At 44.7% G+C, this 16,024-nt stretch overlaps 1 protein-coding gene across 6 annotated transcripts in view; it reads left to right on the top strand.

Moving 5' to 3' along the window:
- Positions 1–16,024, top strand: part of LOC135385445 (uncharacterized) — a 133,268-nt gene that overhangs the window by 107,556 nt on the left and 9,688 nt on the right. The window lies entirely within an intron of this gene.

Genomic DNA, 16,024 nt, shown 5'->3' with positions numbered 1-16,024 from the left:
ATCTGTTGCCTTGTCCTTCCTCTCCAATCTCCAGCTGCAGATAAAGTTGGCACAGCATCCTTGTCGTGATATTACCGGCTTCATGTGAAACAACAAGTTGCGCATTGCCTCACTAACATTCATATGGGCGAAATGACCGGATCAAATCGCTGCTTTCGAAGATGACGCCCAGTGGGAGTTGTAACCGATTGATGCGGTCAATAGCTTTTTCTTTCGGCGAATTGGCTCTCCCTCCCTCTCTATGTATATATATATGCTGATGATTCAGGGGGTACGGATGGACACGTAAGTATATAAGTACAGAAAAGGTAAAGAAGGGATTCAGAAGCCTTGAGGGAGAGTTTAAAAAATTTATTACAACTAATTACGGGAGAGAACTAAGGTTTATTTACATGTTACAGGGGTCGACGTTTCGGCGACAGCGTCGCCTTCCACAGGACTAAAGGGGATTGTAGTGGGTGATCGCTTATAGAAGGGCGGGAAGAGTTACGAGAGAGGAGGAATCCGCACGTGGAACGGGTTTTTCCAGGAGCTTTGTCCTTGGTCGTCACTGGGGAGTGGGGATCTGTTAAGATAAAAGGAAGAGGCGGCAGAAAGAACGGAAGTGGGTCGATGTGCTCAAACCTGATCATGAGCTGAGGCTGCGGACTGTGGACAATATGCCCGGGTCTTCGTTTATTGTGCATTGGAATTTATGGATTAAATAAGACTCACGTTGTTGTCTGCTACGGTTGGATGTGAAACTTGACTGTAAAATGAATACAGTTATGTCACTGAAGGAATGGCCGGGTTCGCGAAAGTGGCGGGAGACCGGGAGATTTGGTTTCTTTGTCACATCTGATTTATGATTGTTGAATCGAATTCTGAAACTTTTTGTAGTTTTGCCAATGTACTGTGCATTACAAAAATTGCACCGTAATAAATATACGACGTTAGAGGAGTTGCAGTCGTGGTCGCCACTTATCTTTATATGGAAATTACAATTTGTACTGTGAACTGTATCCGCGGTCTGCATCAGGTTACAAATTTGACATCTACGTCCCATGCAAGGGTGGCAGCCTTTTGCTGTATGTTCCGGTTTGTTAATCTTAGCGTGTACCAAGTGATCCTGAATGTTCTGCGCACGACGATATGTTATACGGGGCGGTGTAGGGAATATTTCCTTCAGACGTTCCGACTGGGATAGAAGGGGCTGGTGCCGTTGTAAGATATTTTTAAGGTCAGGGATATTACCATTAAAGGTTAGAGTGAGGTTAACACATTCTTCATCTTTAGGTTGCTTTGATTTTTTCAGGAGATCCGTGCGGTTCGTATGGCGGGCTTTACTGAGTGCATTTTTCACTAGGTCTGGCGGGAATTGTCGATTAACTAAAGTTTCTTCAAGGCTGTCAAGGTTAGCATCTAGTTCGTCATCGCGGGAGCATATTCTTCTGTAGCGTATGGCCTGACTGTAAGGGATGGCTAATTTAGTATGTCGGGGATGACAACTGTTGAATGACAGGTACTGCTGGGAGTCTGTTGGTTTACGGTACAAGTTTGTTTCTATGGAGTTGTTACAAATCTTAACATGAACGTCCAGAAAGTTTATGGCTTCTTTAGAATAAGTGTGGGTAAATTTTATAGTCGGGTGGACGTTATTAAAATTATCTATGAACGACAAAAGGCTTTCCTCAGAATGGGGCCACAACATGAATACGTCATCGAGGTAGCGTTTTTAGACAAGGGGTTTGAGCAAACATGTTTCTAGGAAGCGTTCTTCAAGATAGCCCATGAACATATTAGCATAGTTGGGGGCTGTTTTCGTTCCCATAGCTGTACCACTAATTTGGAGATAATGCTTGTTGTCGAATTCAAAATTGTTGCACGTAAGTATCAGCGAGATCAGAGATTCTAGGAGAGCTGAGTGAAGCGGGTTATCGGACAACTTGTTAAAAACGTCTATTACTGCACGGGTGCCATCATCATGTGGAATGTTAGTGTACAGCGAGGTGACGTCCAATGTAACTAACAGACAAGCCGCGGGGACCTTGGTATCGGAAATTATTTGAAGGAAGTGGTTAGTATCCTTGATGTACGATGGTAATTTGGGAGGGATATCCTTTAGGAGGAAATCGACGAAGGTGGAAATCTTTTCCGTTGCTGTGCCATTGGATGATATTATGGGGCGTCCGGGATTTCCGGGTTTATGAATTTTTGGAAGCATGTAAAACCTACCGGGTTTCGGGTCCCGTGGGGAAAGGTATTCGAGCAGGGTGTCATCAATTTTCTTTTCTGATTTAAGTTTCCTTAGTGTTTTAGTAATTTTGCTGTGAATATCAACGGTGGGGTCGCTATCCATGGTTCTATAGAATGTTTCGCAGCTAAGTTGTCGAATGCCTTCTGTGAGGTAAAATTCTTTGTCCATAACTACTATTGCTCCTCCTTTGTCGGCTCTTTTGATGACAATGTCGTTACGTTGTTTTAATTCAGACAGGCTATTTTCTTCGGCTTTACTGAGGTTTGACTTCCTTTTTCGTCCTCTAGTATTTTCATATGCCTGCACGACATCCCTTTGGACGGCTTTGACATACATATCTCAGGCTTTGTCGCGGTTAGAATCAGGGGTGAAATCGGATGGGGCTGCAAACGGACTTCTTGTTGTGCTGGGTTTTCCGGAAATCCCGGACGCCCCATAATATCATCCAATGGCACAGCAACGGAAAAGATTTCCACCTTGGTCGATTTCCTCCTAAAGGATATCCCTCCCAAATTACCATCGTAAAGAAGGCATAAACTTTCTGGACGTTCATGTTAAGATTTGTAACAACTCCATAGAAACAAACTTGTACCGTAAACCAACAGACTCCCAGCAGTACCTGTCATTCAACAGTTGTCATCCCCGACATACTAAATTAGCCATCCCTTACAGTCAGGCCATACGCTACAGAAGAATATGCTCCCGCGATGACGAACTAGATGCTAACCTTGACAGCCTTGAAGAAACTTTAGTTAATCGACAATTCCCGCCAGACCTAGTGAAAAATGCACTCAGTAAAGCCCGCCATACGAACCGCACGGATCTCCTGAAAAAATCAAAGCAACCTAAAGATGAAGAATGTGTTAACCTCACTCTAACCTTTAATGGTAATATCCCTGACCTTAAAAATATCTTACAACGGCACCAGCCCCTTCTATCCCAGTCGGAACGTCTGAAGGAAATATTCCCTACACCGCCCCGTATAACATATCGTCGTGCGCAGAACATTCAGGATCACTTGGTACACGCTAAGATTAACAAACCGAAACATACAGCAAAAGGCTGCCACCCTTGCATGGGACGTAGATGTCAAATTTGTAACCTGATGCAGACCGCGGATACAGTTCACAATACAAATTGTAATTCCCATATAAAGATAAGTGGCGACCACGACTGCAACTCCTCTAACGTCGTATATTTATTACAGTGCAATTTTTGTAATGCACAGTACATTGGCCAAACTACAACAAGTTTCAGAATTCGATTCAACAATCATAAATCAGATGTGACAAAGAAACCAAATCTCCCGGTCTCCCGCACTTTCGCGAACCCGGCCATTCCTTCAGTGACATAACTGTATTCATTTTACAGTCAAGTTTCACATCCAACCGTAGCAGACAACAACGTGAGTCTTATTTAATCCATAAATTCCAATGCACAATAAACGAAGACCCGGGCATATTGTCCACAGTCCGCAGCCTCAGCTCATGATCTGGTTTGAGCACATCGACCCACTTCCGTTCTTTCTGCCGCCTCTTCCTTTTATCTTTACAGATCCCCACTCCCCAGTGGCGACCAAGGACAAAGCTCCTGGAAAAACCCCCAAGACCAGCACCCGTTCCACGTGCGGATTCCTCCTCTCTCGTAACTCTTCCCGCCCTTCTATAAGCGATGACCCACTACAATCCCCTTTAGTCCTGTGGAAGGCGACGCTGTCGCCGAAACGTCGACCCCTGTAACATGTAAATAAACCGTAGTTCTCTCCCGTAATTAGTTGTAATAATTTTTTTAAACTCTCCCTCAAGGCTTCTGAATCCCTTCTTTACCTTTTCTGTACTTATATATATATATATATATTTGTAACTGCTCAAACGTCGCCATGCAACGGCGACGTTTCAGCAGTTACAAACAAATGCTATACCTGCAGCCAAAGAGCTTCGGCCAATTGTTCCCCAATATATATATATATATATATATATATATATACGAGGGGTGTTCAAGTCAAACCGGGTCTCCTGAGTGTGCAAATGCTCGCACTTCTTCTTTTTCGTCATTTTCACACGCGACAGGCCTCCGCGTTCACCACGTGGTGGTCTAAAGTTTGTGCAAAACAGAAGACACGTGCTGGACAAGATGGCCGACAACGAGGTGAGCGCGCACATCGAACAGCGAATGATCATGAAGTTTCTCGTGAATGAAGGCGTAAAGTCATCTGAAAGTCACAGAAAACTTAAGGCTCAGTATGGCCACGATACACTTAGCCGCAGCAAAGCGTTTCAGTGGTGCAAACGGTTGCGAGACGGCCGTACATCAGTGCTGGGTGATCCCGGCCGGGGCGGCTCAGAGCCCAGTGTCAGAGTTCGTGAGAACATCCAACTTGTGGAGCGCCTAATCCTCAAGCACCGACGGATAACATGTCTCGATATCAATAGTGCATATAGTGCGATCAATAGTGCATAATACCGCCGGTTCTCAGGAATGTTCATAATGCGCTGAAGCAAAAGCAGCCAGGCCTCATCGCCAAAGGAGTCCTCCTCCTACAGGACAATGCACGCCCGCATACCGCGCATCTCACGACACGCACCTTACAGGAACTTGGCTGGGAGTTGCAGCCACATCCCCCTTACAGTCCAGACCTCGCCCCCAGCGATTTTCATCTCTTTGGACCACTGAAGGCGTTCCTTGGGAGCCGACACTTCAGCTGCGACGACGAGGTCAAAAATGCGGTCCGATCATGGCTGCTACGCGCCGGTAAGGATTTCTACGCTGCTGGCATCCAAGCCATCCTGGAGCGCTGGGCCAAGTGCATTAGTGCAACTGGAGATTACGTTGAAAAATAAAACTAATTTCTCGCCTGTAGGTTCATTTTACTTTTGCGAAAAATGAAAAGTCCCGGTTTGACTTGAACGCCCGTCGTATATATATATAGAGAGAGAGAGAGAGGGGGGGGAAAAGCCATTAAAAAAATAGGTAAATGATGCTAGACGTGTTTGAAATTCACATTTACAGTTAAGATGGCTTCTATGGCTGCACGTAGAGAAACAGATACTCATTGAACGATGCGACAGCACCAGAGGACACGTGTTTCGCCGTCTTTGCGGCTCGTCGGCCCTGGGTAGCTGCGCACCGTTCGGGATTGGCAAACCAGGGGTCACTCAGCAAGCGATATACACCTGGGAGGGTGACCGAGCACTCCTGAATGCCACAGTGCAAGCCAGTGAATTATAAAGAGGGGGGAAAAGCCATTAAAAAAATAGGTAAATGATGCTAGACGTGTTTGAAATTCAAATTTACAGTTAAGATGGCTTCTATGGCTGCACGTAGAGAAACAGATACTCATTGAACGATGCGACAGCACCAGAGGACACGTGTTTCGCCGTGTTTGCGGCTCGTCGGCCCTGGGTAGCTGCGCCATAGAAGCCATCTTAACTGTAAATTTGAATTTCAAACACGTCTAGCATCATTTACCTATTTTTAATGGCTTTTCCCCCCTCTTTATAATACACTGGCTTGCACTGTGGCATTGAGGAGTGCTCGGTCAGCCTCCCAGGTGTATATCGCTCGCTGAGTGACCCCTGGTTTGCCAATCCCGAACGATGCGCAGCTACCCAGGGCCGACGAGCCGCAAACACGGCGAAACACGTGTCCTCTGGTGCTGTCGCATCGTTCAATGAGTATCTGTTTCTCTACGTGCAGCCATAGAAGCCATCTTAACTGTAAATTTGAATTTCAAACACGTCTAGCATCATTTACCTATTTTTTTAATGGCTTTCCCCCCTCTTTATAATTCACTGGCTTGCACTGTGGCATTGAGGAGTGCTCGGTCACCCTCCCAGGTGTATATCGCTCGCTGAGTGACCCCTGGTTTGCCAATCCCGAACGATGCGCAGCTACCCAGGGCCGACGAGCCGCAAACACGGCGAAACACGTGTCCTCTGGTGCTGTCGCATCGTTCAATGAGTATCTGTTTCTCTACGTGCAGCCATAGAAGCCATCTTAACTGTAAATTTGAATTTCAAACACGTCTAGCATCATTTACCTATTTTTTTAATGGCTTTCCCCCCCCCCCCCCCCTCTTTATAATTCACTGGCTTGCACTGTGGCATTGAGGAGTGCTCGGTCACCCTCCCAGGTGTATATCGCTCGCTGAATGACCCCTGGTTTGCCAATCCCGAACGATGCGCAGCTAACCAGGGCCGACGAGCCGCAAACACGGCGAAACACACAAGAACTCCTTACGAGTAAAGTTACCGTGAGAAAAATGGAATTAAGTTAATAACGAAGTCCTTCAGCGTGAAATGTAACTCGCAGTTGCTGAGCTACTTAAAAAAAAAAGAACGAGTTAGTTCCAAGTTACTTCGGACACAAAAGAGCAGTACACAGGTACAGTGCTCGTGAGTACTTGAGTTCGACCTTGAGTTGCCTGCGGAGGAGTGCAACACGCTTGGATTGTTTTCATTTATGTCCAACAATTCGAACGCTTGGCATCTTACTCCCTGTGCGCGCACAATGGTTCGGCTCCATGTGAATGGCAGCGGTTCTTCCTGAACAGAATACTGTCATTGATTGAATATCACGTCCTGTGGCATAAAATGCCAGGAAACAACCGGAGAGAAAGCAAGAAAATAAGTGGACGTGAGTGAAAAGCGAATAAAAGTAACTTGGAACTTAGCTTAAGTTATTTTGGCAAAGTTACCTGAAAATGAAACGAGTTCCTTTGAAAGTGGCCACGGCGCAAAGGTACCGAGTTAAGTTACAAGTTACCAAAAAAGGAACTTAGTTACAGTAACGAGTTATCTCGAATTCTTGTAGTAAGTGCCTGTGACCACCGTGAACCATCCCGTGTCATCACCATTATTATTCACTTATTGTTGCTGTGGAAACGACAAAGATCATGATACTGGTCCAATGCGTGAGATCAAATGAACAATGACGAAATCTTCCAGGTTCCGCTGACTTATGTCTTGCCTATCTGTAACACCATTGTTGGTAAAATTCTGCATATTGTTCGCACAGGATACACATTCTTAAAGGGACTCTGACCAGAAGTTCGACAAATATTTCGTTTGCATCTATTACGAAGGTATAATATGCCTCCAAGCCACACGCGAAATATTTTGGCTGTGCGCCGAGGCAAAGTTTGCCAAACAGGGAGCAGAAAACCGGCTTCGCTTTTCCCCCTCAACTCGCGCAATCGGGGCCGAAATCTAGCCTCTTTGCAGTGGACATCCGCCAATTTCCGTGTGTGTGACGAAGTCACGAGGGCCACGTTTCATTGGGCGCCCGGACCGGAAGTTCTGTTGTTAGTGAGTTTGTGAGAGCGCCGGCATCCGTCCGGAAAGCGATCTTCAATATGGACGTCGAAGGCAGAAATGCGGAGACTTCCAGCCCGGAACTTCTTTCTGACCTTTCTGCGATCGAGACATCGAGAAGAAAATTCTGCGTGCTGAACAGCTCGGTAGGCTTTCGAAACGTCGCCGATGCCGCGAATGGGAGACGAAGTTAGAGCTCTACGAACATCAGTTACAGATGAAGCAAACAGCATGAGTCGACTGTCTTCAGGTAAGCGATGAGCTTTTTAACGCACACTGTGATCGAACATGTAAACGTTCTCAGAAATTTCGTGTTCTGATATCTAATGCGCACTTGCTGTTCATGGTGCCGGTGTGGCTGGTGTGTCATAATGCCGAAGGAGATCGAATGCTTGTGCTGCAAGGAGCTCGAAAACACTGCCGAATGACTGCAGTATGAGTGCATTACAACCCACAAAGATTTCCAACTTCTATTCTTCAATATGACTGTCCTGAAGGTCGCATATTGAACTCCGTGGGCAGCGCGAACCTATGAGCGACTGTATTCACAAGTAAGTCACATGTGTCCTTGTCGAACGATGTTAAAATTTGGGCGCCCAAAACTGGTTTGGTCCTGCAATAGTGTCGTTAAAAACTCCAGTACAGGGCGCAGCACAAAAAAAGGCTATACAGTACACGACTCTGAACTGGAGAAAATCAATATAGGCAGTTTTGTAATTGTCAGTGTGCTGTGTCCTGAGTCACGTTTTTATGTATTGCCCTGTGCATAAGGTTTTAGCGTAGGTTTTTAGCGATATTGAGTGTTCTTGATTGTCGATTCAGTGAAAAGCAAAACAATTTTGGGTTCTAAAAGAACACAGCATGTGTAGTAATGTACAAGGTGTGGGCAGGTAAACTGCAGTTACTCTCAGGTACATGTAGAAATGACAATGCACACACACTGTACTGTAACCGGTTACCTATTTGCCTAAACTATATTTTATGTACATCTGTGTAGACGATGCAGATACACTGCGTATCGCCAGTTTGCAAGGTGAGTATGGCACAAGCTTGGAAAAAACAAGATCATGGTCATCCCAGCCTGTGCAGTGAAGAGGGTCTGGCAAGCCTTTCCCACAGAAAATGCCACAGGCTTCAAGTACCCAAGATCCTAACTGGGGGTACCTCTTCGCACAGCTCGTCTATCACATTTAAAATAATTCAGCATCTGTATTTAGGATGATCTATAGCTCTCAGGATGATGCATGGTTCATGAGTTCAACATGTTGTGTTGAAACACAACACTAGTCCTTTTTAATGAGTCTTGCGGAACGATAGATGAGCACTCCTTTCGTGACATTGTGTACCATTGCTACAGTGAACAATTTCTTGAGCAAGACTGATGAACGAACAAAAAATAGAGTCTTGTCTTCCAAATATGTATGTTCCTTGTAACTTCCGTATTTGTTAAGCGACCCATGTTGATGTCCCCCCTCATGTAATGCCTGCAATGGCCTTTGAGACATATTCATAAATAAATAAATATCAAAACCGGAAAAAGATGTAACACGTATCCTCTCTTTGTGTGAATGATACATAGACATTCTCAGAAGATTTGTACATAGTCACACTTTGCCTCATTTTGCATAAAGCCTAGTTCCACCTCTTATATCATCTCCACAATCTCCAAAGCAGTACAAGGCTAAAGTAATCAGCTACTACATAAAAAGAAGGAGGGGAGGAAAACAAATGCTGGCACATCTAAAATTCGAAGAAACCCTGGTACTTTCACGGGGCTACTCACGGCTCAGTGCTGGATCAGATCCCGATGGAAAACAGCTTTTCTGAGCCTCAGTGATTGATTCCCTTGATTGCACTGACTGTGAGGCACATCTCATTGGCTTGGTGGCAAGTGGGCTTGCGTCTGATAGTAAGATTTGGAAGAAAGGGAGCAAGGAACATCTCTCTACGGTCTTAAGAAGGATATCAACGTTACCTGTCAAGGTACAGCATTTCATGTTGCTTTCAGTAAGTACAACACTCCTCATAGCAGTTACCATTCGTGTTGGGAAAGCATGCTGAAGTTAGTTCAGGCAATGCATCCAGAACTGTGAATCGGGTTCGTAGAGAGCACCTGGTGAGAGGGACAGCAACAGTGTCCAGTAAAGACTCTCCAGGAATTCTGTGTAGGTTTGGGGGTCACACCTTTTAATAGTGTTGATGGAAAGCAGGGTGTGTGAAACACTGACTTCTGGTAGATGAATTCTTGTTATTTATAACCAGGTACCCATGTTCTAGTAATCTAGAAAAAGCCTTGGCTCTCTTAGAGGAAATTGCTAATGAATCTGAGTGTCTTTTGTGGAAACAGGTTGTAACTGCCTTTCTATCCACCCTTCTTAGTTGCCCTAGCAAAAGCAAATATGTAATGCTGTACACCATATCTGATGCTAGCACACTAATTGCTTTGAGTGTTCTCAGGCTTCTGAAATGGAACTACCTCGTACATACGCTGTGCCATGTCGGCAAGAACATAAATCAGACTGCCTTTACTTTTTAAATTGGCCCTTCAGTGTGTGACTGCTAGAATGGCACCCCCAAAACAATAGGCAACAAGAATGATTTCTGCAATGTATTGAGCTTTGTAAAACAACAACTTTATTTGAAAATATATTCCAAAAGCCGGGTGACAACCTCATAATGTAGCGTCCTTTACTGCAAACACCGCTCAACACAACGAATAAAAACAGAGCGTAAACGTTTTGTCGCCTATCCAGGTGGCATCATCAGTACAACAGAGGCCAAAGATGAGCACATCAGCCTATCTAAGAGAGAATGTTACACATCCGATAGGGGGCCACGGTATGTATTACAGGCTGAAGCATCACGCCTGATAAAGCAGGATTCTAAGAACTTTCTAGGGTCCCATCGCTAGTCATGAGCAAAGGTTACTGCACCATCAAAATATATGTCCCTTAGGACAGCAGTGGTAGACTGATTCGGTCCTGTTTAGTTAAGCTAAGCATTAGTAGCCCTGGCAACTGGCTCTTTTAGTCTTGTCCCACGTCTTTTGTCTATCTCGCCAATGTAGGTTGCATCAGATTCTATGCACTCAACTTGATATGCACAGTCAAAATGCCTGATGCGCACAGTGCCCTCCAAATAGCGTATGAAATACATTGGATGAAAGGAATGCGGACCACCGATTTGACTCCTTTGATGTTGTTTTTGATTGTTCTCTGTTGGAGGGGTGATGCCACCTGGATAGGCAATGAAACGTTTACTCTCTTTATTCTTAATTGTTGTGTTAAGCCAGTGTTCTAAGTAAAGCATTTTACATTATGAACTTTGTTTGAATGATGATTAGTGGCGAGCTTCATACCCTGGGCCACTACTCTAACAATTGCTTGTGGTAGTGTGGCGAAATGGAATAACGAGCCTTGTAGACAATTTACTTGGCAATATATTTATTTCTCTCTCATAGGTTGAAGAACCCAGTGTGGTGTTACATAACGGAGGGGCACGTAATTATACAAGACCGATCACCAAAAGGCCTTGCTTTTGACTAGATTAAAATGTGAAGCGATTGTAATATAACAAATGCTGCATGGTGGCGATATGATAGGTTCTCCTCACGAGTTGTCGCCACAGTTACGGTTAGTTGAGAAACTGCATATCCAGGTAGCAGGATCAAATTTTAATTAGGCTACTTTGGCCAACACGCGAGCGTAGAGCACAGTGTCAAAAGCAGGGTGTCGAACCGCAAAAAATACGGGTTCGGTTCGGGTTCGGGTTCGCGTTGTTTTGATTTCGTTCCGGTTCAGTTCCGGTTCGGTCACGCCAAAAATCGAACCGGTTCGCAAACCGGTTCGCAGCCCCGAACCGGTTTGCGAACCGGTTCAACGCTTCCGTTTTATATGTTCCATAAAACTGCTTTTATCAGGAAATGCGTGGCTAATAGCTTACTGCTGTTGTCTGCATTGACGTCTTTAGCGGTGAGGTAGCCATTTAGCGAGAGAAATGAGAAATTGATGAACACTTATTGCAAATAGAGTCCACGCTGATGAAGCGGTGTAGTCCTGCTACTTTCTGTTCCCAAAATCTCTTTTTTCACACGCACAGTGCCAGCAAGATACACTTAAAGCAAGCCTAATAAGATGGACAGCGTAACACAGACGACAGTACTTGCCGGCACACTGCCTTCGCAGCGTGAATCGATCTGAAACCGTACTGAAGCATGTCGAAAATAAGCCTGCCAGCCTTACTCTGTCCGAGCTCACAGCAGTGTACTAGTTAATCCACAACACAAAGGCAATGTGTCACGACACAACTGCACTACCAATAAGCAGAACCACCTTTACTTTTCAAACCACGACCAATCAAACAGTCACCGTTCTGCGTACGCTCCTTCTCTACTTCTCATGTTTCTGACTTGTTTAATTTTTACTGCTCACGTGTAAAGGGAAATCTTGGGCTCTTATTTGATCACATATTCGTCCTGTGGAGCTACATAGCAGGCCTACTCCGTCCCTGTTTCATTCGTCCGCGTGGCACCTCGTCTCTGAAGAGTAGACGCCGCACCGCGTGCGTAGGGCGCTATAGCCGCGGCGCTCACAAGGACAACTGCGCTTTAACATGTTAAAAAGATGCTGAAAGTATACTTACTATACGTCGTCGTCTGACTGCTAGGTGAAAATTTCTGAAATCCATGATATATGCGCGTGATGATGATACCAATGTGTCTTCGTTCGGGAATAGAGAGGAGCTCTTATGCTGACTTCTTTTATGTCCGAACCGTTTTGTTGCGAACCGGTTACCGCTATTATTTTTTACGGTTCTGCTCCGGTTCGGGTTCAACAGTGTCATGAAAATTTCGGTTCGGGTTCGGGTTCGGTTCCGGCAAAAATAACGGTTCGGGTACGGTTTTCGGTTCGGGTTCGGGTTCGGTTCGACACCCTGGTCAAAAGCCCTTACAAAATAAAAAGAATACTACATCTACATGGACCCAGAAATCAAGACAGTTTGAAATGCTGTGAACGAATTCCACCACGTTAGTTTTGCCTGAATACCCTTTTCTAAAGCCATGCTGGAATTTAAAAAAAGAAATTGACAGAGTCAACTTAGTTGACAACGTGGTAGTACATGATGTGCTCCATTAGTTTACAGGGAACCCTAAAAAGTGGAGCTGGTTAATAGATAGAAGGAGCATAGTTGTCACCTCTTCTGAAGACAGGAATAAGCTTGAGACCTATGTCCTCGACTCGCACACATACTAAGAACCTTTGACACAGATTAACGTATCTTCATTCCAGCTCTTTCACTTTCAGATGTTCATCTCTGTTGAGTGGTCTGTCATTCTTGTAATACAGATTGGAATTGAAATGCAGGTGCATAAGGGATGCTCTGAAAGAAAAGTGTTTGGTTTTAGTCCTCTTAATGTTTCTGAAAACGAAAACAAACTTCACGGTGACTATTCTTCTGAAATGAGCAATTCCAGGATGACAGCAAAAAAATATATCTTGCCATATCATTATATCCACCTGGCACTTCAATTGAATAATGGCAGTTGAAGATGACGATGATTCAATTTAATGACGCATAAGCAACTCGGGCTATAGTGTGCCAAAACCATGGTAAAACTGTGACTTGTTAAATATCAGACGATTATACTAAAATAATATACTTTGTTGGTTGGTAAATTGAGATATAGACAAAAACATGATATGATAAAAATAAGCAATTGAAGAAAAGACAATTGTTGGCTTTGTGTGACTGATGTCGAGTTTGCCACACTACGTGTTGAATAATAATGTACGCTGATACGCTGTAGCATATAAAGTACAATCATACACACGCTCAATATGTGGTGGATATGTGAAACCAATATACACATACTTACATTTCAAACTTTCTTGAAAAAGGCAGTCCAAGTCTGTCGGATTTGCCAGACTCTACACAAAGCCAGTAAGCACAGTGTGGAATGACTGATTCATCTTTCGAAGGCAGAGGTGCAGCTACCACGACGCTTCGTTATCTCAATGCTTCGGAGCGGCATAGCCTAGTAAGAAGCCATCAGAAGGATCTCATAACGATAACTTGGTCGAAAAAGTGGAGGGTTCTCTGGGATATGTAAGAAAGCATACGCGTTACACAACAGCTACGAGAATGATCGACTGCACCTGCATGGTTTTCAGTACGTAGACTTGGAACTGAAAAATAAATGTGCTAACCTTGTTGATACTACTTTTCCGTCAGGACCACACGAGAGCACATTTGGTTTCTTTAGTTGAAGGTATCATCAGGTCCCCATGCTCCTTTGAGATGCAGCAGACAGAAGTTCGCTGAGGCGAGTGACTGCCGTTGCGGTTCGTCGCTTCGCAGCAGATCAAGAACAGTACACCGCAACGATAGGTGAAACGTTCAGAATATGGTGACCAACTCTAACACCAACCCAATGACCCGAACAAAGAGGATGAACCGGGAGTCACACAAGTTCGCAGTTCGCAAGCTCGGCATACGGCATCCATTACAGCTGACCGGATACGGAAGCATATATCGAACGCCGTGTACAGATTGAAAAGAAAATCGTAGAAACTGTTGCAGGTGATAAATGCAGGGTATATTTTTCTTTTTGAGGCTCTGTAACAAAAACATTAACGTAGAAATGCCATTTCATGAAGTAAATTGACAGATATTGCGTGACCACGTGACGCGTTTGAGCCAATTGTGGGTGTTGCGAGTGGCCCCCGTGTTGACGTCATCTTGATGGTGGACCGGGGTAGATATTCTATATAAACGTATGTTTTCTCGGTTTGACGCTAGGCGTGCTGCACTCGGATGAAGTCGAATGTTTAAAATTTCGAGAGTTTAGAGAAACCGTGGGGTTTTAATGCGTGAATTTTCGCATGGAGAGTCCTTGTTGGGTGCTTTATCGACTACAGGTACGAAAGAGCTCCCACAGTTTCTGGTCAGAGTCCCTTTAACCTCCCGAGGCTGCCAACAAGGCAGGCAAACAGCTCCATAATAACGTCCACCGTTACGAACTGCGTAGAAGATAACCGTTCGTGAACAGGACCATGACGCCACCATAGCATTTACTTTGTAGTCAAAGCACGTAGGGTCTCGGCTCATAAGGTGTTTCCAGCGGATTTCGCACATGTGCGGCTATGACACGCTCTAACCTTCAAGATATAGAGAGTAGAAGGGTCGATGTTAGAGACTAGGCGAGTTTCGAATAAGTATTTTAAATACGAAGTAAATACGAGGCGAATAGTTGGACAACCAAATCCAATACGAAGCCTTGGTAGATTACTTACTGGTGTTGACAAACGAACTGTCGGGTACGGATTTGCTTTCGTGTACCGGTCATGAGGCAAATGAACCGAGCATACCTAACAAGGTACAGGATGGTGCTACCAGCCAGAACAAGACAAAAACTGCGAATAGCATATCCGCGCCGACTTTCCAGGATTTCAATCCTTTCTCTGAAGGTGTCGGATCTACCGTTGGCGCAGATTCTTATTTTCTTGATACGAAGGCAATGTGTGCATCTAAAACTGCACAAGGCACGGACACACCATGTGCAGCAGTGGAGCGTGCAAATTACATACGGAATACTTTCACGCTTTGATATCGTCTTCGCCAGTTGCTGCATCCTACGGCTGAGCATGTCTTCCTGATCTGAATTCACCTCTCAACATTACATGTAAGCGTGCGAGTCATAGAACTAGGAAGCGCGGCACGAAACCCACTTCGCAGGAATAGGTGGAAACCAAACTAGAAGACGTTCAATGACGGCGCGCCAGCGGCGCCACCCGGGAGAGCCTATCGAAACAGTTTCTTAAAGGTCTGTGGTGCAATGGGTGGCTTGCAACTTCCTGTCAAAATGACGTAAGGGAAGTTGCAATGTCACGTGTATTTACGCTTCCGGTCCGAACTTCTGTTGGAGTCGTATGGCGTCAGCGTGTTTTCAACGTAAAAATAAACGGATGGTCGACACTAAACTGCACTAATTCCGCGGAGAAAGATATAAAATGTATCTCGTACCCTTGGATTCTGTGCGTTTGGAAAAATGTTATCAGCGTAAACGAAAACTGAACTAAGGGGTGTAGGCACTTGTCACCAAATGCCGTGCTGTGTACTTATCGTGTTGAATAGTGCGTGGCTGTGATAACAGTATAACCCCCCCCCCATACTGTGAAAAGAATATCACTAAAGTCACAGCTTCGTTTCCAATTAAAAGGAAACGACTACATGTGTACTATCCTCATAGTGGAGAAGATTGCTGCGTAAAATACTGCGTGTACATTTTGTTGTGCCATATCTGAAATGTTGGTTGTTATATTTGTTATCTGAAGCGTCAATCTGAACGCGTTGAAACAGAATATTTCGCACAGCAAAAGATCGCGATTTCAAAGCGCACGCCAAACGAAACCGAAATATGCACGATGTGTCATGAAATCTCATCTTTGTCATAAGAAAAGTACGTGCGAAGTATTTG

This window comes from Ornithodoros turicata, chromosome 2, assembly GCF_037126465.1.
Source record: "Ornithodoros turicata isolate Travis chromosome 2, ASM3712646v1, whole genome shotgun sequence".
Lineage (NCBI taxonomy): Eukaryota > Metazoa > Arthropoda > Arachnida > Ixodida > Argasidae > Ornithodoros > Ornithodoros turicata.
Note: the sequence above shows the minus strand (reverse complement) of the source record. Positions and strands in the feature narration are given on the sequence as shown.